The 23,613-nt window shown below is 45.7% G+C and overlaps 1 long non-coding RNA gene across 1 annotated transcript; it reads left to right on the forward strand.

Moving 5' to 3' along the window:
• The first annotated feature begins 4,955 nt into the window (after positions 1–4,955).
• LOC309542800 lies at positions 4,956–23,080 on the forward strand. Its single transcript, XR_014224447.1, has 3 exons — positions 4,956–5,326; positions 10,392–10,571; positions 23,044–23,080. It is a non-coding gene; the product is annotated as an uncharacterized lncRNA (long non-coding RNA).
• The last annotated feature ends 533 nt before the right edge of the window (positions 23,081–23,613 follow it).

Raw genomic sequence — 23,613 nt, forward strand, 5'->3', positions numbered from 1 at the left:
GGTGCTTGTATCTTAGTATTTATACCCCTCCATAACGTTGTGACATAACAGGTTGGCAGACTATATTGGTGTCTTCAATCAAAGTTTTTGACTTTATTTAGAAATGAGCCCATATAATCATTTTAAAAATAGCATGAAGCAAGTCATAAAGACTTGCTGTCGAACTGTGCTAATTCTCTTTCCGCAGGCTTACCATCAGCAAAATTATTTTAAAAACTGATAAATTAAAAATGGTGCTCTATTGCAAAATATTAATGTATGTGTATTTTTTCCTTATCAAATATACACATCAATTATAAGTGGTTTTTTAAAAAAACAACTAAAAAAACCTATTGTGTTTTTTTTTTTTACAATGCTATAGTCATTAGAACCTTAACATTACAGCCAAATCCAGTTTTATGGAGAGAGTATTCTGCAGAATGTGCTAATGAATTATGCCAAGCAAGAAAACAGAAGTGGGCATAAAACTGAATGATGTTCTCACTGGCATATATAGACTTACGAAGCATCTGCTCTTACAAACACTGTAAAAAGGCCTTTCCCCAAGCCATAGAAACTGCTGCATTTGTGTGCAATGAGTTCAATATGGAGATAAAAGGAAAATCTTTGGTTCATCAATAATGAGACATGGACACACATGGGCTCATTCTCAGTTGCCAGAGGCTCGGCTAATTACCTTTCTGTTATTCTTGGGGGTGGGAGATCTTCCTAAAATGGAGAGGGAAGTGGAGTTAAAATTAAGTAGATATGGGGGGGGGAATATAGTGATGACGAGTGACTTCTTCGGTTCGGATTAAGACTCAGAATTCTCAATGGCATAATGAAGTTTTCTCTCAACAAACTGGTAAGAGTGGAGGGAAACCTGTGACTCACCGAGCAAGCCTTGTGTCTGAGTAGGGATCCTCCACAATTTGAATGCAGGGCTCCCTAGTCAAAACCAAACACCCTAATTACACAGGGGTCACCAGTGTTGCACCCACAAGTGGCAGTGTGCCCACTAGTGCCTCCAATGGCAGCTGCGAAAGTTCCCAGTAGACATTCCCTTAGGAATCCACAATGCATGAGTTTATTTGCGCCTCCTGTTGTGTTACTATTTGCACACGCTCAGCCTCTCCTGCAGTGAACACACACCCTCAAAAATGCCCACATTTCATTGGATGCCAGAATTGGACACCCACAATAATTCTGAACAGAGGAGAGGTTCAAATTCCTTCTGTGTAGGAATGAGCATGGCAGTGGCTGATGTACAGTCAAACCTCGGTTGTTGAACGTAATCCATTCCGGAAACCCGTTTGGCTTCTGGAATGTTCAACAACCAAGGTGCGGCTTCCAATTGTTTGCAGGAGCTTGCTGCACTCAAGCGGAAGCTGCGCCGGACGTTCAGCTTCTGAAAAGCGTTCATAAACTACAGCATTTACTTCTAGATTTTTGGCATTTGGAAGTCCAAAACGTAGGCATTTAGGATCCAAGGTTTGGCTGTAGTTGTATTTTTTCCCATTGATGAGGTACCGTATTTTTCACTCCATAAGACACACTTTTTTCCTCCTAAAATGTAGGGGGAAATGCCTGTGCTTCTTATGAAGCGAATGCTGCACGGAGGAGGGATGTGTAAGCGGCTCTTATCCGCTTTGCTGCTTTAAAGCGAGCCACAGAGGGAAGGAAGGGGAGCCATGGCCCCCGTCTGTCCCTCCTCTGACTCACTTTAAAGCAGCAAAGCAGACAGGGGCCGCCCACTTTGCTTCTTTAAATAGTTTAGTACATACAACATTTGATTCAGAATATTTTTTGTGTGCGTTTTCCTCCTCTAAAAACTAGGTGCGTCTTATGGAGCGAAAAACACAGTAGATGATGGGAAATGTGCATTCATCATTTTGTGGCCCTGTCTCTTTTTCTGCTCATCCAGAAGTTTGCAGAATATAAAGCTATAGTTATGCACACACATCTTCCAGGGCGTTTAGTGTGCTTCAGTTGATGGTGTTGCGTTTTACACCACCTAGGTAATTTTTCATTTAAATGTGGTCTATAAAGGATTTTAATAAATAAACAGCAAGAATGAAAATCTTGAATCAGTGTCAGCTTTTGGGCTTCCGAGAAGATAATCAAAATTGCAAGACCAGCCCTCCTCCATCTGTGCTGGGAGTTGCCCTAGTGCTATTCTGGAAGCCAAAGGGAAGGATAAAAATCTATTTGTTCTTTTACTTATGTCAATGAATGAATGCCAAAAATAAAAGTGCAATGGATGCTAGAAGATAGAGAGTGTGAAGGAAGAGCTACAGGATATTCTTTATTTTGGACACATATTGATTGATGCAGGAATCCATATGAGCTCCAGAAGATTGACCTACCCCATTGACCTAAATGGACAATGTGCAGATATTATAGTTTGCACCATAGAGGTGAATGTGGTAGCCTTTCTGAGATGCTACATTTGCAAGCTCTCAACACACATGAAAACACTGGTTTGCGGGGGCGGGGGGGATTCACTCTGAATCATATTAAGCCAGTGTTGTTTATTCACTTTCCCATAGTATTCTTTGTGCATTAACTTTCAACACTTGTCTTCCTGGGACAAATTCTACCACAAATACAAGAGTCTTTATGATGCAGTAGCCAAATCTCCTACGCATCAGTTCAACAGAGGCCCATGGTTCAGCCTAGATCAGAGAATGCTTAAGGGGAAAGATGAGGCTAGAGGAGACATGACCACTAGGGAGGCTGGCCAAGAATAAAGATGGCTTGAGAAAGTGGGGCAAAGTAGGTTATGCAGGGGAAAGTGAGGACCCGGGAAAACACAGGCTGGTAGAAACATGGAACTCAAGAAATGGAGAAGCCAATGAAAAACTAGCTGTAGCCAGTGCTTTTTTTCTGGGGGGATGCCGGGGTCCGCATTCCCCTAAACATTTTGTGAATCTTTGTACTTTTGTCCATTTACTGTACAATGGTACCTCGGGTTACAAACACCTCAGGTTACAAACACTTTGGGTTACAGACTCCGCTAACCTGGAAGTAGTACCTTGGGTTAAGAACTTTACCTCAGGATGAGAATAGAAATCGCACGCCAGCAGCACAGCGGCAGAGGGAGGTCCCATTAGCTAAAGTGGTACCTCAGGTTAAGAATGGTTTAAGAGCGGACCTCCGGAACGAATTAAGTTCATAACCAGAGGTACCACTGTATTTATTTTTCCTGATTTGAACTATAAAATGGTGATTTTCTTGAGTCAAAATGAGAGTACCCTTAAACATTTTTTAGAAAAAAAGCACCGCTGAGAATTATGGGCCAAAGAGCCCAGGGAAGAAAAGGGTTGTGAACTTGAGACTATATACTGTGACAGGAGGATTCTCTCAGTTGTGGCAATAAACCTACTGCAGGCATCTGATCTGGCAGCCCTAACTAGAGGCAATGCATCTGTTGGAAACATGTAGCAGCTAAATTTCACATAACAATTTGAACTAATCAGCCAAATCTTTGGCAGCAGGTTTCTAGTTTATCTTCCGTGATGCCCTTCCATCACCCTGACAAACAATGTGTCACCAGCACCCTTTGTACTCGATAGAACAACATCCTTAGGAGACCTGTAGGCCCTTGTCTGTATTCTTGTGTTTTGAAATTAGGCTCCAGAATGGGTGAGCTTGATCCATATTGCTAAGGGCGGAGAGCTATCCTGCAAATCACTGGTCTTCCGCCGGTAGGTCGGGAGCCACTAGTGGGTCACAGCCTGATTCAAAGTGGGTCACAACAGGAGCACTGCCTCCATGCAAATATATGGTTAAAAAAATACTAATTCGAAATGCATCCCCAAACACATGTTTGGGTTAAAAGTGGGTTGAAGATAGGTTGAAGATACCTGATGTAAATGCAATCATCTATACTGTAGATTCTCATTCTGGTTAACTTGCTCAGAAGTAGCCAGTGGATAGGCTTGTGCCAGCCTTGGCTTTTTGGAACCGCTGTGGGAAAAGATTTTTTTAAGAATGGTATGCAGAAATGTTAACTAAGATGGCTAAGAGTGGTGCTTGGCAGCAAATTACGCTTTATAGTGGAGCTATCTAGTACGATCTTTATAAAACAGGCCTTCTTGGGTTAAGGAAAGGTCACATGCTACACAAAGTTTGAAGGCACAGGGTGTATTACTCAAGGCTTTCCCTCCTGTGTATAGTAAACATTATTTGAACCCTTATTATTAAGACCATGCCAGAATTCAAAAGATTAAATAAGGAAGATGCAATTATGAGCTAAATAATAAACAGAGCAGATTCAGTTCCTGTTGCATTTTTTGCTTTCCTGCCATTGTTTAATATATGGCTTTTATACAAAGAGCAGCTTAGGTCAGCTACTATAAATTATGCTTTTAGTACAATGGTAATCCAGTAAAATTATTTCAAAGCTTGATCAAAGAGATTCAAAAGTCCCCTCTAAACTTTTCCATATTACAGGGGGTGGAGACTCATTTTGAAGCCTTAACTGTTTCAGTTTGGTCCAATAATATTTGGTGCAATCCTGACAATATTGAAATGTGTGCCCTACATTTGGAAAGACATGATATGGGCAGATTTATTTGAGGCCTATGGGGAACTTATACCAGCTGATGCTTTTAAACACACTCATTAAGACTCCTGTCTTAAGGCATCACACTGGAAGTGCTGATCCGTGTTTACCCTTATAGGAACAAGACTGTGTGAAGCTTGGGCTCACATGCTCCTATCTCCCCTCTCCTCTCCCAGTTTGGCTGTACTGAAGGAGAAAAGATTGAGACTGGGGAGTGTGCAAGCATTTTGCAAAGCTAAATCATGCTTTACGTTCATTCAAACGATGCTATTAAGTTGATGGAAAAATGGGAGGGAAAATAATGTTAATTGCAACATAATAAAAATGTAATAGGCATTAGTTTATTGTGTTTAATTTATTTATTTCATTAAAATTATACACTGCTTGGTTATAGAAAAAACAACTCAAAGCTGTTTACAAAAAAATTAAACAAGAAAATTATCAAGAAGAAATTGCAACTGTTTAAAACATCCAAAAAGTTAAAGTATTGAATCGGGTTGAAAGTCATATCAGCTTTCTAAGCACCTGGGTAGGCTTGTTTAAACAAGAATGTTTTTCTGCAGTTGCGGAAAAGAATACAGCGAATGCAGCTGCTTGATATTTAATAAAACAACTGTAAGCAACCATTTCTCAATCAACACACTATCATAGCAAAGCAATGCAAATCGGGGGCAACACTATGCAAAAATACACACACATTCAGTTCTCAGTGGCTGGAATCGACAAAGGCTGTCATGACTCCAGAATCAAGCAGTGATCAAGATTCCAGAAGCTGCAGATGTCAGTGTTTGTAAAAAGCAAAAAAAAAAAAAAAAAAAGGAAAGGGTTCTGACCTCCCTTTATCTTCTCAGCCTCCTTGTCGGCACAAAAAGAGTCCACGGGAATATCCTTGCAGAGTTTTATTAAAAGTCTTTGTGCAAAACACGACTGAATAACTATACACACCAGCACCAACCAACCAACCCAAACACCAGCCACAGCCCAAACTAACATTTCTCACTTATATATACAACTTGGTGCAGACCGCTGAGTCATGCTGACCCAGCTTTATTCGCATTAAAGAAACAGCGGCCATTTTAGCCGTGACACCCCTTCTGTTTCTTAAATGCGAAAAACCCCAACAGAAACAATACATTACAACAATACAACAATACATTATATACATAAACCCAGTTTTGTCATTAATTCATTATGGCATGTTGCTGGCAAAGGCTTGGTAAACAAATCAGCAATATTATCTTGTGATTGACAATACTCCAGTTTGATCACCCCATTCTGTACACAATCTCTCACATTCGCATGACGGATAGCAATATGTTTTGATGCGGATTTCATTATTTCCGAGCCCGCTAATGCAATGCACGATTGGCTATCTTCATACACTTGGATAGGCAAATCAACTTTACAATCTAGATCTTTTAGTATCTGTATAAACCACATGATTTCATTGCATGCTAGCGATAGGCTCCCATATTCTGCCTCACAGGATGAGGTCGCAACAAATCCTTGTTTCTTTGACCTCCATCCAATTATGGAGTTGGCAAACATCATGACCATTCCACTTGTAGATTTTCTAGTAGCTACACAGCTTCCCCAGTCCGCATCAACAAATACTTCTAGTTTTTCATCTTGTGTACTAGATATCTTTAAACATACATTTAACGTCCCCTTTAGATATCTGATAAGTCTTTTCAAAGCACACCAATCGGCAGTACTGGGTTTAGATACACGTTGACTCAGAACATTTGTAGCACATGCAATGTCTGGCCTTGACCACTGGCTTAAATACAACAGTGATCCTATTTTTGAGTGATACAACTCAGGCTGATCAAATTCAACATCACACAGTGTCTTTGGGAAATCTGGTGTCATGGGAGTCTGAACTGGCTTGCAGTTTTCCATGCCAAACTGCTCTATTAAATGAAGAATTTTCTCTTTCTGGCTCAATAGGAAGCTTCCATCAGCTTCCTGCCTTACTTCTACTCCCAAGTAATTGCTTACAGGCCCTAAGGCTTTAAGCTTAAACCTCTTTTCCAATTGACTTGTGAGCTTCTGGATCTCATCTGTGGAACTCCCTGCCACAAGCAAGTCATCAACAAAGACTAAGAGTATTAGATGTTTGTTGCCTGTCCCCTTGGTGTACAAGCATGGATCAGCCACACTCCTTTTAAAACCAATTTTTACAAGGGCTTCATTTAAACACTGGTTCCAACACCTTCCACTTTGTTTGAGACCATAAACAGCCTTTCTCAAACGCCAGACTGCACCATTCTCCTCTTCAAACCCAGGGGGTTGTCTCATTAACACTTCATGGTCTAAATTTGCATGCAGATATGCAGCATCAACATCAAAATGGTGCACTGCTAGTTGTCTTACAGCAGCAATGGAAAGCATTAAACGAAAAGTTTCACTCTTTACCGTGGGAGAAAACACTTCATCATAACTCTCCCCTTTAATCTGAGTGAACCCTCTGGCTACTAATCTGGCTCGAAAACGTGGTTCCCCAGATGCAAGGGTTTTCCTTTTATAAACCCACTTGCATGACACCACTCTGCCACCAGGTGGCGGCATTATGACCTCAAACACTTTGTTACGTTTAAAAGAGTCCATTTCTTCTTTCATAGCTTGTTCCCACAAAGCACGTTCCCCAGGGGGTAAGTCTAAGACTTCATTATAACTTTGTGGTTCCACACAACTCACACTGCATACTCTCACTCCTCCTAGGGTCAAACGCTGAGGAGGTACACCCTTGTTTGAACTCTGGGAGCGCCTAGGCACAACTACTTCTTCTTCCTCCCCTATCTCTGGCTCTTCTTCCTCTTCCTCTGGAGAAGTATTATCTATTGCCACATCTTCTGGGGAAATCTGTGCCTCCTCCTCATCCTGCTCCTGTGTTGCCAATGGCTGAGAAGAAGCCTCTTCTCTTACTTGCAGGGGCAGTAGGCAGTCAGGGTTGGCATGGATCGCAGTCCATCTGTCCTGGTCAGCAAAGTCTGCACTTCGTGACAGAACCACGCGTCCTGGGCGTAAATTGAAACGCCACCCTTTGCCATAGGACTGATATCCCACAAACCGCAGTTTCTGCGCTCTAGCGCCCCCTTTCTGGCGCTGAGCTTTGGGAATGTTTACATGTGCCCAAGAACCCCAATTATGGAGCATTGTCCACTCTGGTTCTTTCCCAAACAACACACGATATGGTATATCTTTTATAGAGCTAGACCAGGTTCTATTAATCAAAAAGTTCGCGGTCAGAAAAGCCTCGCCCCACAGCCTATGGTTGTGGCCCAATCCTGCATCCACTAGCAGGCAGTCCTTTACTGACTGTATCACAGCCCCACGTCTTTCACACAGACCATTTTCAGCAGGGCTATAAGGGTTAGTCAAACGATGAGTGATCCCCTTACGTCGCAACCATGCCCCAAATTGTTTGTTCAGAAATTCTCCGCCCCTATCTGTTTGCAGCTGCACAACAGGCCGAGCGAAGAGCTTTTCAGCTTGGGCAACCCATTCTCTGAATGTGGGGAAACACTCAGATTTCTGCTTTAACAAAAACAGCCAACTAAAACGTGATTTGTCATCTATTACCAGAAAAGCATATCTGGCGCCCCCTTCAGTCTTCTGTGGAAAGGGGCCTATCACGTCACAATGAACAAGTTCTAAAACCTCCTTAGATACTCTGTCGCTTTTAGAAGCCACAGGTTTCCTCTTAGATTTGGCCATTTTACATACATTGCAATCTAGGAAACAGTTACAGCTATTTACTTTTAGGTTCTTGCACACCTTTTGCATTTCTGAAAGCACACGGAAATTGGCGTGACCCAGTTTTCTGTGCAGTTGATGTACACACCCCTTATGAACTGGCAAATTATCCTGAACCACCTGGGCTGCTTTAACAGGCTTGTCCTGCATTACATATAACCCATTTTCCAACTTTGCATGGCCACATACCTGAGTTCCATTCTTTATCAGACAGCCATCCTGCGTGAACTTAACACTATACCCTGCATTAATCAAACAGCTTACAGACAGTAAACAGTAGTCCAAACTGCTGACAAACAGAGTCTCTGGTAGAGTAGTGTTCAAGCACTGCAGGAAACATGTTCCCTGGCCATCAATCTTGCTTCTATGACCATCAGCAAGATAAATTGAGTCTTTTCCATCAGTTGGCTTCTCCAGGGTCTTAAAGTCCTCCCGACTGTTGCAGATAATCCTGCTGCTCCCAGAGTCCAGCAACCATGTTCCTCGAGGTATCTTCCTCTCCTCTCGAGAAAATGCAGACACAAACTGAGCAGAACGCGTGTTCTTCTTCTCTGAAGAGAACCCCTTCTGCTTACGTTTCTGCGTCAATTGCTGTCTCTGCTCCACTTCGTCTCCTGGAAGTCTTGCCCTGCAATGACGTTGGAGATGCCCGGGTTGGTTGCATCTATAGCATCTCCTCACCGCCATGGCCAAGTCCAAACCTTGGCGTTGCTCCATTAGCAGATTCTGCTGCTGGCCCCCTCGGCTGTAACTCCTCCGTTCTTGGAGTTCAGCCTGTCTATCTGACCTTCTTTCTGCTTCTTCGGTCAATCTTCCAACCACATACTCAAGGGTCAGATCTCGGGGACGCATACTCTCCATGCTGTTAATCACAGGCAACCAGCTTTCAGGCAAACTTGAAAGTATAATGTAGGTTTGGTCAGTCTCATCATAACGCTTGCCTCTCTGTTGTAGTTGAAGAAACAGAGATTTCAGCGTTTGAAGATGAGTTGCCAAACTCTCACCTTCCTTCATAATAGTCCTGAACAGCCTTCTGGTCAGAGAAATGATAGTTCCAGCAGTTTCTCTGACATGCATTGCCCTTAATAAATTCCAGCACTCAAACGCTGTGCTGGCATTTGCTACATGCAATAACTGAGAGTTGCTCAAACACAGCATAATTTGGGCACGGGCCCTTTCATCTAGCCGTTTTTTCTCAGCAGAGTCAGTTCTCAAAACCTCAGTTTCAACACAGTCCCATAGTCCATCTCTTCTTAACAACTGCTGCATTTTAATTGACCAACTCAGCCAGTTGCTCTCTGAGAGAAGTTCAAAAGGGATGCCTCCCCCAATATTTACAACTTGGGAAGACTGGAAATCTGCCATCTCTGCTGGTGCTTGCTGAGCCCCTTCTGTGGGGTCTCCAGCAATCTCTCCTGACTCTCTCTTTAGAGTCCAACTGGATGGTCCTGGCTGGCACTCACCGGCTTCTAGCTGCTGCCTCTGTTGACCCTCAGGTCCCGCCTGGCTCTGCAACTGGTGTAGCCGCTCTGTGAGTCGCCTACTGTGGTCCTCTAGCAGTTCAAACTGTTCCAGTAGCCAATGCTGAGTGCTTTCCTGATCCTCAGATCCTAGCCGCTCCAGCGTCGCTGCAGACAGTTACAGCTTGCCACCAACTGCTCCAACGCACAGCCACTGTCTCCGTACACCACCAGGACTCACCAGCTCCTTGCTGAAATGCTGTTAGTCGTTTTGCACTCTGCACATGCTCAGAAACACTGGGCCCATAACCTGTCAGTGTTTGTAAAAAGCAAAAAAAAAAAAAAAAGAAGGAAAGGGTTCTGACCTCCCTTTATCTTCTCAGCCTCCTTGTCGGCACAAAAAGAGTCCACGGGAATATCCTTGCAGAGTTTTATTAAAAGTCTTTGTGCAAAACACGACTGAATAACTATACACACCAGCACCAACCAACCAACCCAAACACCAGCCACAGCCCAAACTAACATTTCTCACTTATATATACAACTTGGTGCAGACCGCTGAGTCATGCTGACCCAGCTTTATTCGCATTAAAGAAACAGCGGCCATTTTAGCCGTGACAGCAGAGTCACTAGCTAAGGAGCCATATTCTGAGCCTAGTGACCAGAGGGCCACTACATCAGAGGCACTTTGGACCAGATCCCACCAGACTCAGGTCTCTAAAGCACCTTCCTCTGAGCCTCAGGTGTGCTCCCAGCCTACATTGTGATTCCCAGCAGTGCAAGGAGTGCACAAGACAAGAGCCCAGGTAGCACAGACCTGCCCATCAACAGACCAGAGGCTTGGTCCTTTAAGGATTGCAGTTCTCACAAATGAGTGGAGGAAGCAAGGTGGACTGGAGGCAGAGGTTGAAAAGGCCTTTGCCCTTTAGCCTTTGTTTGGGCAAGTTGCTCACTCAGAGCTGTCTATGGTGCTTCAAGCCCTGCCCCTTCACCGAATTGGAACAGGGCAGAGGCAAGGACATGGAGTTTGGTGCTGCTTCACCAGCACTTTCCCAGCAGGCAAAGCAGTTCTCTCTCCCCACCCTATGGATCAACTTTAACAGGTGGGTGGGACCACCCATCCATCAATCACTGGGTGGCATGATGACATCCAACGATTGGCAGGTGGATAGCCTCACCCATGTCAAAGTTGGCCTGCAGGATGGGAGGAGATAAGGACCTGGCCCACGGGGATGGGGATGTTCCTGCAGCCGCCTTAAATAAAATGGCTAGAGATCAATTAATTTTTATTGAAAACTGTAAATTTATAGACTGGACCTGAAAGATATTTGGAAAGTTAGCTCCTTCCTCTGGTGGCTGAAGCCTTGAGCTGTTGTAATAAGCAATAATATCCATTTCCTGGAAGTGTTTGAGTTTTGCATGTTTTATCACAAACTGTAATCCCATATCCTGCTTTATAACATGAGATAGGGTAGTTCTAATGTTTAGGCCACCCTTTGGGGTGCAAGCGAGCCAAAGTTAAACTTGTTTCGCATCATTGAGAGCCATTTGAGAGAGTTAACAGGTACTTAACCCTCTTGATAACAGAAAATTAATGTGTTTTATTTACTTAGTCAACTGAGGGACAGCTTACTATATAAGAAATATCTCAAAGTGGTTTGCAATTAGGGGTCAAGGATTCTAAATCAGCAAAGAGACAAGGACTCTAGAACATACTGCAGTCTCAATGTATATATACAAATTATATAAGTAGTCAACAAATATAATTATTTAATAAATACTCGTATTTACAATTGCAAATGTAAAAGCTGGAGTTTAAATTTATATATATATATACACGCAGGCTATAAAATTATACAAATAACAAGCAGTACTATCCAGAGATCAATCGTCAAAAAATATTGTTTTTCAGTCTCTGAAACATGCTACTAATAATAATTACTTAATTTATTAATTAAATTAATTAAATGCCCTTCATCTGTAGATCTCAGGGCAGTTCACAACATGATTACAATATGAAAAACACAAAATACATAATAAAAATAAGAACAGAAGCAAACTAATAACCCACCCTTCCACAACACATTTAAATGGGAATTGGATGTCAATCAGCTAAAGGGCTGGTTGAAATGGAAAGTTGCTTGGCGCCTAAAGGTGAAAGCGTCAGATGAACCTCCCTGGGGAGAACATTCCACAAATGGGGAGCTAGAGCTTCCCAGAAGGCAAAAGGAGAGCGTTCCAGAGAACACCTTTCCCAGCATTGACCTACACAGTCATCAGGATCATTGGATGAGACTTGGTTGACTGGGCCTCAACTTGCAGTCTGCCAACTAGCAGCAACACAGAAGTGGTCCTTCTCCATGATAACACCTATTTTATATCCAGTGTGGGGAACCTTTATCAGCCCAATGGCCACATTTTCTTCTGGACATTGTTCTGGGAACACATGCAAGTGGCAGGAGGAGCCAGAAGCAAAAGTGAGTGGAGCAGTTAATGTGAATTTGTACAATAGGTCATTTTCTACACATGCGGACACACCCCTCTATATCCTCCATCCAAGTCAGCAAGAGGCATTCCAAGTTCAAGAAAACTTTCCAGCCTGCCAAAAGTACTAAACAAGGGTTTGAAGCAAGACTAGTAAGGGGTTTGACCTGGGAGAGGGGTGGCCGAGTCCCATGGGCCAGCTAGAAAGGCTTGGAGGGACATGAAGTACATAGCTTAATTTTAAATTGTAATTTAAATTCTCATTGTTATTGATACAAAATACCTTTTGCTTTAGAGCACAGTTGGGACGTGGGTGGCGCTGTGTGTTAAACCACAGAGCCTAGGACTTGCCAATCAGAAGGTCGGCGGTTCGAATCCCCACGACGGGGTGAGCTCCCGTTGCTCGGTCCCTGTTCCTGCCAACCTAGCAGTTCGAAAGCACCTCAAAGTGCAAGTAGATTAATAGGTACCGCTCCAGCGGGAAGGTAAACGGCATTTCCATGTGCTGCTCTGGTTCACCAGAAACAGCTTAGTCATGCTGGCCACATGACCTGGAAGCTGTACGCCAGCTCCCTCGGCCAATAAAGCGAGATGAGCGCCGCAATCCCAGAGTCGGCCATGACTGGACCTAATGGCCAGGGGTCCCTTTACCTAGGCAAACTAAGGCCCGGGGGCCGGATCTGGCCCAATCACCTTCTAAATCCGGCCCACGGACGGTCCAGGAATCAGCGTGTTTTTACATGAGTAGAATGTGTGCTTTTATTTAAAATGCATCTCTGGGTGATTTGTGGGGCATAGGTATTCGTTCATTTCCCCACCCCCAAATATAGTCCAGCCCCCCACAAGGTCTGAGGGACAGTGGACCAGCCCCCTGCTGAAAAAGTTTGCTGACCCCTGCTTTAGGGTCCCCAGTCTAAGCAATAGACGTTGCTATACATCATTTCATATCTGTAATAATAATTTTGGTATATATAAGTTGACACAACTTTGTTAATATAGTCAGAAACATTTATTGGAGTGCTAATTGTTTTATTTTTCATTTGATGTAATTGTTGCATGCCGTATGCTCTAATCTAAACCAAGGTAACTCAGTGCAACCACGTCAAACAGTTTAAAGATGAAAATGAATAAAAACTACGAAATGAAGGGAACGCAAAAAGGAAGGGAAGGGGGGACAGAAGAGGGAAGGGAAGGGAAGGCTTGGAGGGCTGCATTGTAGCTTTGGGTCTGAGATTCCCTTCTTCATATGTTAATAACAAGACCTTGAACATGACTCCATTACTAATAGGTAGACAGTGCAGTTCATTGAAGACCAGTGTAATAGGTGTGGCCAGATCCCCCAGTCCCTACCCTCCCTAGCCACCAAATTCTGCACTAGATACAGTTCCCAAATCATGACCAAGGATTGTCCCACACAGAATGCCATGAGGTTACCAGTGCATGGAACACAGTGGCCAAGCTGTCCCTGTTCAAGAAAGGCTATTGTTGGCTTAGCAACCAAAGCTGGCCATGGGCGCTCCTCGCCACTGAGGTAACCTGAACCTCTCATGGCAGTAGTATTATTCCAGGAGCACCCCCAAACTACTTTTTTTCTTTCTTTCAGAGGGGATGCAATCCTGTCTGCAGCAGATAAAAATTTTGATTCTCGGATCTGGCTATCATTCACCCCCAAGTCTCCATTACAGAGAAATGTGCATCTTATGCATGTCTACTCAGAAATAGGCCACATGAGATTTAATGGCTCTTACTCCCATGTAATTGCACTGAAGCCTTCTTTTCTAATTCAAAGCAATGGGGCTTAAGTCTTTCATTTCGACTACATTGCATCCTTTGCTACACTCCCATTTCTTGGACTAGATTTAGCCTCGGTCATCTGCTGTTATCTGTGCCGATGCATGGACAGGGCATTGTGCAACCATGTCAAAACAAAACGAAGTGTCCAGGCAGGAGGACGGAGGGTATGTCAGACCACATCTACAAAGGCCACACAACTCTGTCAGGGTGATTCCAGGCAGGCTGTTTAGAAATGCTGAAATGAAATGAAACTAAGTCAATTAAGTGATACCAACCGAGGTTCAGGGTTTAATTGAGGGCCTAAGGTGAAGCCAATGACCATTAACTCCAGTCGGTCATTAATTCACAAAGAAATATCCTTGGCTGAGGTTATTCCTATTATAACGCAGCTTAAGCACTTCCGCTTCTAGAAAAATAGTTTTGCTTTTCCCCTTGTGCTGATGGAGAGGGAGGAGGGAGTAATGTTGAGAGGAAAGTGGCCTGTGGCCTGGTTACTACTCTCCCGGAAAATGAATACACTTTGGCCAATCATATCGTATTTTTAGTTCACATGCTTGATGGCAGCAATAGAACTGCGTCTGTGCTCAGTCAAAATCTATTACCCATTGCATTTTTAATTAACATTTAACAATTAAATGACTTTAAATGACTTCTAACTCTGCAAACTTTTCTAATAAAATGAAAGTGTGACAGGATAAGTACTGCAAGTTCATGCCGTAAGATAAATACTAATGGCGATAATGATTTGCGTGGTGCAGGTCCCTGCCATTAACATAAATCCTGGGTTATATACCAAAATCATTAAGCAAAAAATGCAAATCACACAAACTTCAATAAGATTAGAACTGTGAGTGATTAGTTTGGCTAATCAACCAAAGAAAATGCTTTCTTGGTTCTATTTTAAGTCTGTTAAAGCTCACATTGGAAACTGTGCATGGTTTCTAATGACCTGATGGTTTTCGTGGCATCATTTTGTAACCCTCTCTCTACTAGAAGGCTGGCACATGATTTGTTTCTTATGTTTCGTTCCTTGCCGACTTGTAGACTGCAGTTGTATGGAATATTTAATATTCCATACTAATAGTGTTAAGGGTAGAAATAATAACAGCCCTATTCCTATGAGACGCTGCAAAGACATATGACAAGGCTGTATACCTAGCCTGTGGAGAAGTGACGCTTGAAGAGTGGGGGAAGATCAAAGAAATAAAATGGAAGCCACCCCCCTCCCTGATCATTATAACAAAGCCAATCTCCCATCTGCCTTTCCAGCCCTTGTTAATTGTGTTTATGCATATATATATATATATATATATATATATATATATATATGCAGAAAAGAGCAGCAGCCTGGGGATTTGTCTCAGAGCAGGTGTTCTGTGTCTAAAAAGTTGTTTAGGAGTAAGCATGGAGTTGTTTGTGTGAATTGTCTGAAAACACCAGCAGAGGGCAGGAGGCAAGAATTCTACAAGCAAGCTGGTCTTTGACTTCTAAAACTAATTCTATTGACGTTAAGATCCTTAGTTGTTTATTCTGCAGTGTCCCCATTGTTTTCGGTGGGGCTATTTAAAAAAGACACTTTGGGGATTCAAGCCTAGCCTCCCATCCCACTCTGTGCAATATTTCAACGTAAATGTTTTTCCAAACACTTCAGAACACAGTTATATGTCTCTTGGAACAAACTATGACTAGTTTCAGGCACATCCAATATGTTTTTGACCATGCATGCATCACATTGAACCTGGAAGTGACCCCCAAACATCACAAAAGCATCACAAAAAGGGGCAGAACGGGGCAGGGTGGGGGGGCAGAATGGGGTGTTTGCAGGTTTTTTCAATGGTGTTTCAAATATACGCAATTTCACTTAAATGCGCAGTACCTTGCAAAGTAACCCCTTGCGTAAATTGGGAGTTGCCTGTAGTGGCTTTAGAACACAAATGATTCAATCTTAGGGAATTTTTAATGTCAACTCTTCACAGGGTTACCTCACAGAGTCTTTGTGACATTTTAGCAGATGTTATCAATGAAGAGAAACAGTACTGGAAATCACTTTGATACGATGGGGTCCTACATGTCAGATTGCCCTAAGGTTTGTGCACAACGATATGTATCTGAGCACATCACAAGAGCTATGCTGGTCAGAGGAAAGCCAGCTACAATTGGGAATAAGAACTGGGGCTGTCAATCAGATGCTGCAGAGGTTTCTTCTAGATAGGAATGACCTCTGCTGGTTCCTCATCCATGTATACAGCAGGCAGAAATCATGGCGGAATTCTCATTGCATTGTGGAATCCCCCAAAATGCCTTCTGGGGTGGAATCCCATGAAAATGCTTCCTTTGCTATGTTAGACTCAAGGCAATGAAAGAACAACTTGAGAAGCAGCCATTCAGATGAGCGTAACATTTCAATTATCATTAGTATCTTAAATCTTTATTCTGTGACTTTGAAGCTGTTCCTGCTGTGGGACTCTCCTAGAATCATTGGCTGCAGAATTTCAGCTTGGCAACTCTATCCGCAAACCAGGAAAACTGGAACATTTGGATTTAGACTAATTTAATCCCACTGAAGTCAATGGTCACATGGAATCAATGGTGCTAAATGAGCTGGAGTCCATGCACTGCGTCTTAATCGGTTTTAGATTGCAGTCTTACAGCACAATCAAGTGAACATTAGGCACACTTAAGTCCTGTTGGAATTAGCGGGATTTGAGTGGGCCTAAATTTCTCTGGACTGCACCCTTAGGGTCTAATCTTTCTATTACTTTACATAATTGGGTTGCTTGTCTTGAAGACTTCTGAAAGAGATGAAAGGTGCTGACTTAGCTTCTGAGCCACGTTGTTCCTCCCGCTTAGCCAACTCACACCTGTGAAGTGGTGCTGTATATCAATACAGGCTGGGCAGGAAAGATGGTCCCTTGCGGTGATTAATAGGTGCATATAGGCACGTTACAGAACTGTGTTATGGTTATAAGCTCATCAATATATGGTTATAAAATATAGTTATAAGCAGTCCCCTGATCTTTTGGACTCTCTAATAATATAACAATTGATTAGCCATTTATTAAAAACATTAAGTGTTCATTAGATCTTCATAAATGAAAAATTTAAAAGGTGTCCGTAACAGTTTCAGAAGAGATAAATATTTATTAAATGCTATAAAGACCCGTAATAATGAACCTCGTGACATGCTTCAAGAGATCACAAGTGTTTTAATGTCAACATTTGGCTTGGTTTTCTAGTGATCCCATATTATAATCTCGTATTCGTTGGTTTAATTGCGGAACAAATCAACTAGGGCAGTGGACATTGTGGTCAGAAGAGGTGGGAGGAAGAATAAGGAAAGTTTAGATGGGAGGCTGGAGAGAGAGAGAGAGAGAGAACAATGCATATCTTGCTGTGATTCAAACTATCACATTCTGAATGAGCTCGTAAACAGTACTAGCTTGGCTTAAACACAAGATAGTATCTTAGCAACTTACATACCCAGAACTGTTTCTGGAAAAAACTGGGGATTCTGAGGGCTAGGATTTTACAACCATCAAAAGTTTGGGGGGAGGGGGACAGGAGTCGAATCTCAGCGCCCAGGAAACAGCCCTGTCTGCTCCCTGTCCATTCAGGTCCTCATCTCTGATCCCACTAAAGCAGCAGCCACATAAAATCGACTTAAGTAATTCTAGGAGAGTCTGACCCACAGCCTGGCCCCCTTCTGCTTAGATAGCTGGAGTCTCTTCAGGTTTGGGATCTGGGGTTTAGTGGTTGGGATGAGAAGAAGGAACACTCATGGGAAAACATCAGGACAGGCAATGATGGTGAAATATACTCAGAGTCGCAAAGTGATTTCATGCTCTTTATTCAGCTCATAGTGGTGAGGAGGAATGAATGAAAGTCCCCTCACAGTATCTGCTTTATATACATTATTTACACAATGGGCTGCACATGATTGGCTAATTCCGGAATTCTACTGTAAGCCAATCAGGTTGTGGATTCACTTCTATCTGGAGCAGGATTGGGTGGTTCCTGCCAACCAATCAAACTGCTGCATTGTTCCAGGACCAATCAGACTGCTGCATTCTGAATCCTATTGTTCTAGGACTAATCAGACTGCTGCAATTTGGATCCTATTGTTCTAGGACCAATCAGACTGCTTCAGTTTGGATCCTATTGTTCTCAGTACATAACACCCCTCCCCTCTAAGTTCCAGTCCTGCCCGGGAGGTCGCATTCATAGTCCTCAAGGTATGCCGGCGGCCTACGTGTGCGTTGCGGCCTGTGGTGTTCCCTGGTCCGGGCCCCAGGTTCTGGCTCATGTTCCAAGGATGCTGGCTGTGATGGGGTTGTTTGGTCTGGTGCAACCGGCTCGCTCAGTCGTGGTTCTGGTTCTGGTGTCCTTTCGGCCTCACGGGTCCTCTCTGTATTTACTGATTCTGCCTCTCCTGCTGGCCCCTCCTGCTCTATGGGCCTCACTGTCCCGCTGTTCCCTTGGGACTCCTCTGACCTGTCCTCCTCCTGGGTTTCTCCCGGGAATCGTCGCCGTATCTGGTCGCAGTGGCGGCGCCAGCATTGCCCCCCATCCGTTAGCACCTCGTACGACACTGGGCCAGTGACCCTGGTGACTGTGGCGGGTACCCATGCCGGGCCTGCCCCAAAATTCTTTGCGTACACTGGGTCCTGGGCCTCGAAGGTCCGGGGGTTCCTGCCTTCCCCCACGACTACCTCATCCTGAGCTCTATCGGGGTGAAGGCGGTCCAATCTGATTGCAAGGCGCCGACCCATTAGTAGTTCCGCGGGGCTCCGGCCAGTCGTTGAGCTGGGGGTGCTGTGCTGTGCTAGAAGGAATGTGGCAAGGCGGTACTCCCAGTCCCCTTGCGTCATGCGGCGGAGGGTGTCCTTGGTGGTCCGCACCATGCGTTCTGCTTGGCCATTGGTGGCAGGGTGGAACGGCGCTGAACGGATGTGGCGGATGGCGTTCTGTGCTGTGAAGGTTTGGAATTCTCCTGACGTAAATGCAGTCCCGTTGTCTGAGACGAGAGTGTCAGGGAGCCCGTGGGTTGCAAACAGCCTGCGTAGTACCCGGATGGCTGCGGACGTGGAAGTGGACGGTACCAGTGCGACCTCCAGCCATTTGGTGTAGGAGTCCACCACTATGAAGAATGTTTTTCCCTGAAAGGGGCCAGCGAAATCCACATGCAGGCGTGACCATGGTGCTCGGGCGGACTCCCAGGACTGGACTGGGGCCCTTGGGGGATCTGGGCGGGATTCTTGGCAGGCCTGGCAGTGTTTGACCCAAGCCTCTATCTCTCCATCGATCCCCGGCCACCACACATAACTCCTGGCAAGGGCCTTCATTCTTACTACCCCTGGATGTGTCTCGTGTAGGGCTGTGAGGACCCTTTTGCGGAGGGGCTGGGGAACAACGACTCTGCTTCCCCATAACAGGCACCCCTTGTGGGCCGACAGTTCATGTTTGCGGGTTGTGTAGCCGGCGAATTCTGGCCCGGGGCTGCTGCTGGGCCATCCCCTCCACACCCAGTCCAGGACCCGGGAGATGACCCTATCTTTCTTGGAATGGTGTGCAACTTCTTGTGCCTGAATGGGGCGGTCAGGAAGCAGCTCCAGGCTCATAACCTCTTGTGCAGGTGCTGGGTCAGGGCCTGTTTCCGGTAGTGGTAGCCTGCTGAGGGCGTCCGCATGGCCCATTGCCTTCCCCGGGCGGTGAATCAGTGCATACTGGTAGCTGGCAAGGAAAATTGACCACCTGAGGACGCGAGGAGACAGCACTTGGGGGGTCTGCTTTTCGGGGGCAAACAAGCCAAGCAACGGCTTGTGGTCAGTCACCACGGTGAAGGGCCGCCCGTACAAGAAATCATGGAATTTTTTTACTCCCTTCACGATTGCCAGACCCTCCTTGTCAATTTGCGAGTAGTTCCGCTCGGTTGCGTTGAGTGTCTGGGAAAAGTACGCCACCGGTACCTCTCTTCCATCCGGGAGTTGGTGCCCCAGGACAGCGCCAATGCCATAGGGTGAGGCATCGCATGCTAGCACCACTGGCAGCCTCTCGTCGAAGTGTGCCAAGACAGAGTTTGAGACAAGCAAGTCCTTGACTGCCTGGAATGCAGCCTCCTGGCGCTGGCCCCACACCCAAGGGGCCCGCTTGTCCAGGAGTCTGTGTAGGGGCTCCGCTACCGCCGCCTTGTGGGGAAGGAAGGAATGGTAAAAGTTCAATAGTCCCAAGAAGGCCTGAAGTTCAGTCTTGCTCTTGGGCGCTGGGGCATCACAAATGGCCCGTACCTTGTCCCCCGTCGGGTGGACCCCTTCTGCGTCCACCATAAATCCCAGAAAGTCCACCTGAGGCACTCCTAGTAGACATTTTTCTCGCTTCACCTTGAGACCCGCCGTCTGGAAACGGTGCAGAACGGTGCGGAGGCGGTCCTCAAACTCCTCTGGTGTGGGCCCGGCAATCAACACATCATCGAAGAAGGGGGTGACGCCAGGAATCCCTTTAAGGAGAGAGTCCATTAGATTCTGGAATATGCCTGGTGCCACGCTGACCCCGAATTGCAGCCGCTTTACCCTGAACGCTCCTCTGTGCGTCACAATCGTCTGTGCCTCTGCTGTGGCCTCATCTACTGGCAGCTGTTGATATGCTTGGGCCAAGTCCAGCTTGCCAAAAATTTTCGACCCAGCCAGGGTGGCAAGGACATGGCTGACCACTGGCACTGGGTATGCGTGGGCCGTGAGGGCCTTGTTTATGGTACATTTGTAGTCTGCGCAGATGCGGACCGAACCATTAGGCTTGACGGGTGTGACGATTGGCGTTTCCCAGGGGGCATTAGGCACCGGCTCCAGCACTCCTTGCTCCACGAGTCGGTCCAATTCCTCGTCTATACGGGGTTTCAAGGCGAACGGGACCCGGCGGGCCTTGAGCCTGACCGGTCGTACTGCGGGGTCAAGCTGTAGCGCAATGGGGGGGCCCGTATACTGTCCCAATTTTCCGTCGAAAACCCCTGGAAATTCCTTGCATATGGCGTCCACGTCCACTTGTAAGCTAGTGTGGTTCACCCCGGTGACAGCTAGCCCCAGTGGTCCAAACCATGCCAATCCCAGTAAGCTAATGTAGGGGCCCTTGACCACAAGCAAGTCCAGTTGTCGCGTCCGCCCTCGGTATTGCACCCTGAAGGTCCCCACCCCCATTGTGGGGACCTTACGTTTCTGGAAGTCCCGTAGGGTGAATGGGGCCGGCCTGAGTTTGGGACCCCCAGTAGGACACAGTTTCCTTAAGGTCTTTGCCGAGATTATGGATAGAGTTGAACCCGTGTCAAGCTCCATGCGGCATGGGGCCCCCTCTATCTGTACCTCTACATAAATTTTCTCTACGTTGGGGTGGGGCAACTGGTATACCTGGCAGTCCGTGAGCTCCGTCGAGTTGCCTTGGTGCGTTGGGCCCCGGGACCTGGGGCTCTTGGGTTGGTCATCTGATGCCTGGTGTCGGGTGGGCCGAGCCCGACACACCCGGGCGATGTGTCCCGATTTTCTGCACTGCCTGCACTCTGCGTTGCGGAAACGGCAGGTCCTCCTCTCGTGACTCTCCCCGCAGCTTGCGCAGTTTCCTCCTTCTCGTCGAGGCAGCTGTGGTCTGTGCGCTGCTTGAGTGCGCTGCTGTACTCGGTGCACCTCCTCCCTGTCAGATCCTGAGTCGTCGGTGAGGTCTTCATGGTGGACCCTCGGTTGGGATGGCAGGCTCGGCCGTGCCTCTTGCGTCGACCTCTCGGCAGCTTCCGTTGCCAGGGCCTCCTCCAGAGCGACGTGGAACGTTAGGTCCTTCTTAGCGTAGAGGCGTCGTTGCAGCTTCTCATCCTTCAGGCCACCGACGAGACGGTCACGAAGCATGTTCTCCAGCTCTGAGAAGTTGCAGAACCGGGCGGCTTGGCGGAGAGAGGTCACAAACCCAGTTATGGTTTCCCCAGGGGCTTGTCGCTTTGCGTAGAAGGCATTTCGACGAGCCACCACTGAGGGCTGCGGCGAAAAGTGCCCCTTCAGCTGTTCCATTATTGTTTTGTATGGAACAGTAGCGACGTCTTCAGGCGCAAGGAGAGCCCGGGCGATTTCAAACGTCTCCTCTCCGCAGACGCTGAAGAATATCGCCCTCTTCTTGGCATCTTCTTCGTCGGTGACCCCTTTGGCTTCTAGGAGGAAGGTGAAACGGGAGGCGTACGCTTCCCAGTCTCCAGATGCTGGGCTGAATGGCGAGAAGCTGCTGTTGGCTGCCATTCTGAGTTCCTTGTGTCCCGGAGCTGAAGCCTGGATACACGGTGCGAGGCAGCAGTGCGGCAGGTGGCGGTGCTGCGGTGCTGTGTGTGGCAGTCAGCTCAGCGGGATCCCACCTTCGTCGCCAGTGAAATATACTCAGAGTCGCAAAGTGATTTCATGCTCTTTATTCAGCTCATAGTGGTGAGGAGGAATGAATGAAAGTCCCCTCACAGTATCTGCTTTATATACATTATTTACACAATGGGCTGCACATGATTGGCTAATTCCGGAATTCTACTGTAAGCCAATCAGGTTGTGGATTCACTTCTATCTGGAGCAGGATTGGGTGGTTCCTGCCAACCAATCAAACTGCTGCATTGTTCCAGGACCAATCAGACTGCTGCATTCTGAATCCTATTGTTCTAGGACTAATCAGACTGCTGCAATTTGGATCCTATTGTTCTAGGACCAATCAGACTGCTTCAGTTTGGATCCTATTGTTCTCAGTACATAACAGATGGCACTGCATCAGATCTGCTTAAGAGACAAACTGCATTAGGCTCCTTCCTAAGTTGTCATCTACAGCAGCCTGTGAGAGGAGAGAGGAGACTGAAGGGCCTCTCCAGCAGCTCTGCTGAAAAAGCAACAATTTTTTTTGATCCTCTGGAAAATAATGCCTTTGCTTCTGTTCACTAAGTGTATGAGTTTGTTTCCCCCTCTGATATTCTCCCCCCACCCTTTGTTTCATGTCTCTTAGATTGTGAACCTGAGGCTAGTGATTGTCTTCCCACTGAAATAATAATAATAATAATAATAATAATAATAATAATAATAATAATAATAATAATAATTTATACCCCGCCCATCTGGCTGGGTTTCCCCAGCCACTCTGGGCGGCTTCCAAAAGAATATTAAAATACTGTGATACATCAAACTCAGTAATCTGCTTTGAGAGTCTTTTATCAGCAGGAAAGCAGCATAAAAATGCCAGTCGTCATCACCATCATCGTCATCACCATCATCTATTTGACCCACCTTTTCACCTCTTCTGTCCCAGATTCATCCTGCCTAACCAATACAGTGGTGCCTCGCAAGATGAAATTAATCCGTTCCGCAAGTCTCTTCGTCTTGTGGTTTTTTGGTCTTGCGAAGCATGGCTATTAGCGGCTTAGCGGCTATTAACGGCTTAGCGGCTTAAAGAAAAAGGAAACAAACTCGCAAGAACTCGCAAGACGTTTCGTCTTGCAAAGCAAGCCCATAGGGAAATTTGTCTTGCAGAATGACTCAAAAAACGAAAAACTCTTTCGTCTTGCGCGTTTTTCGTCTT

The sequence above is a fragment of the Podarcis vaucheri genome (genome assembly GCF_965113315.1).
Source record: "Podarcis vaucheri genome assembly, chromosome: 1".
In the NCBI taxonomy this organism is placed as follows: domain Eukaryota; kingdom Metazoa; phylum Chordata; class Lepidosauria; order Squamata; family Lacertidae; genus Podarcis; species Podarcis vaucheri.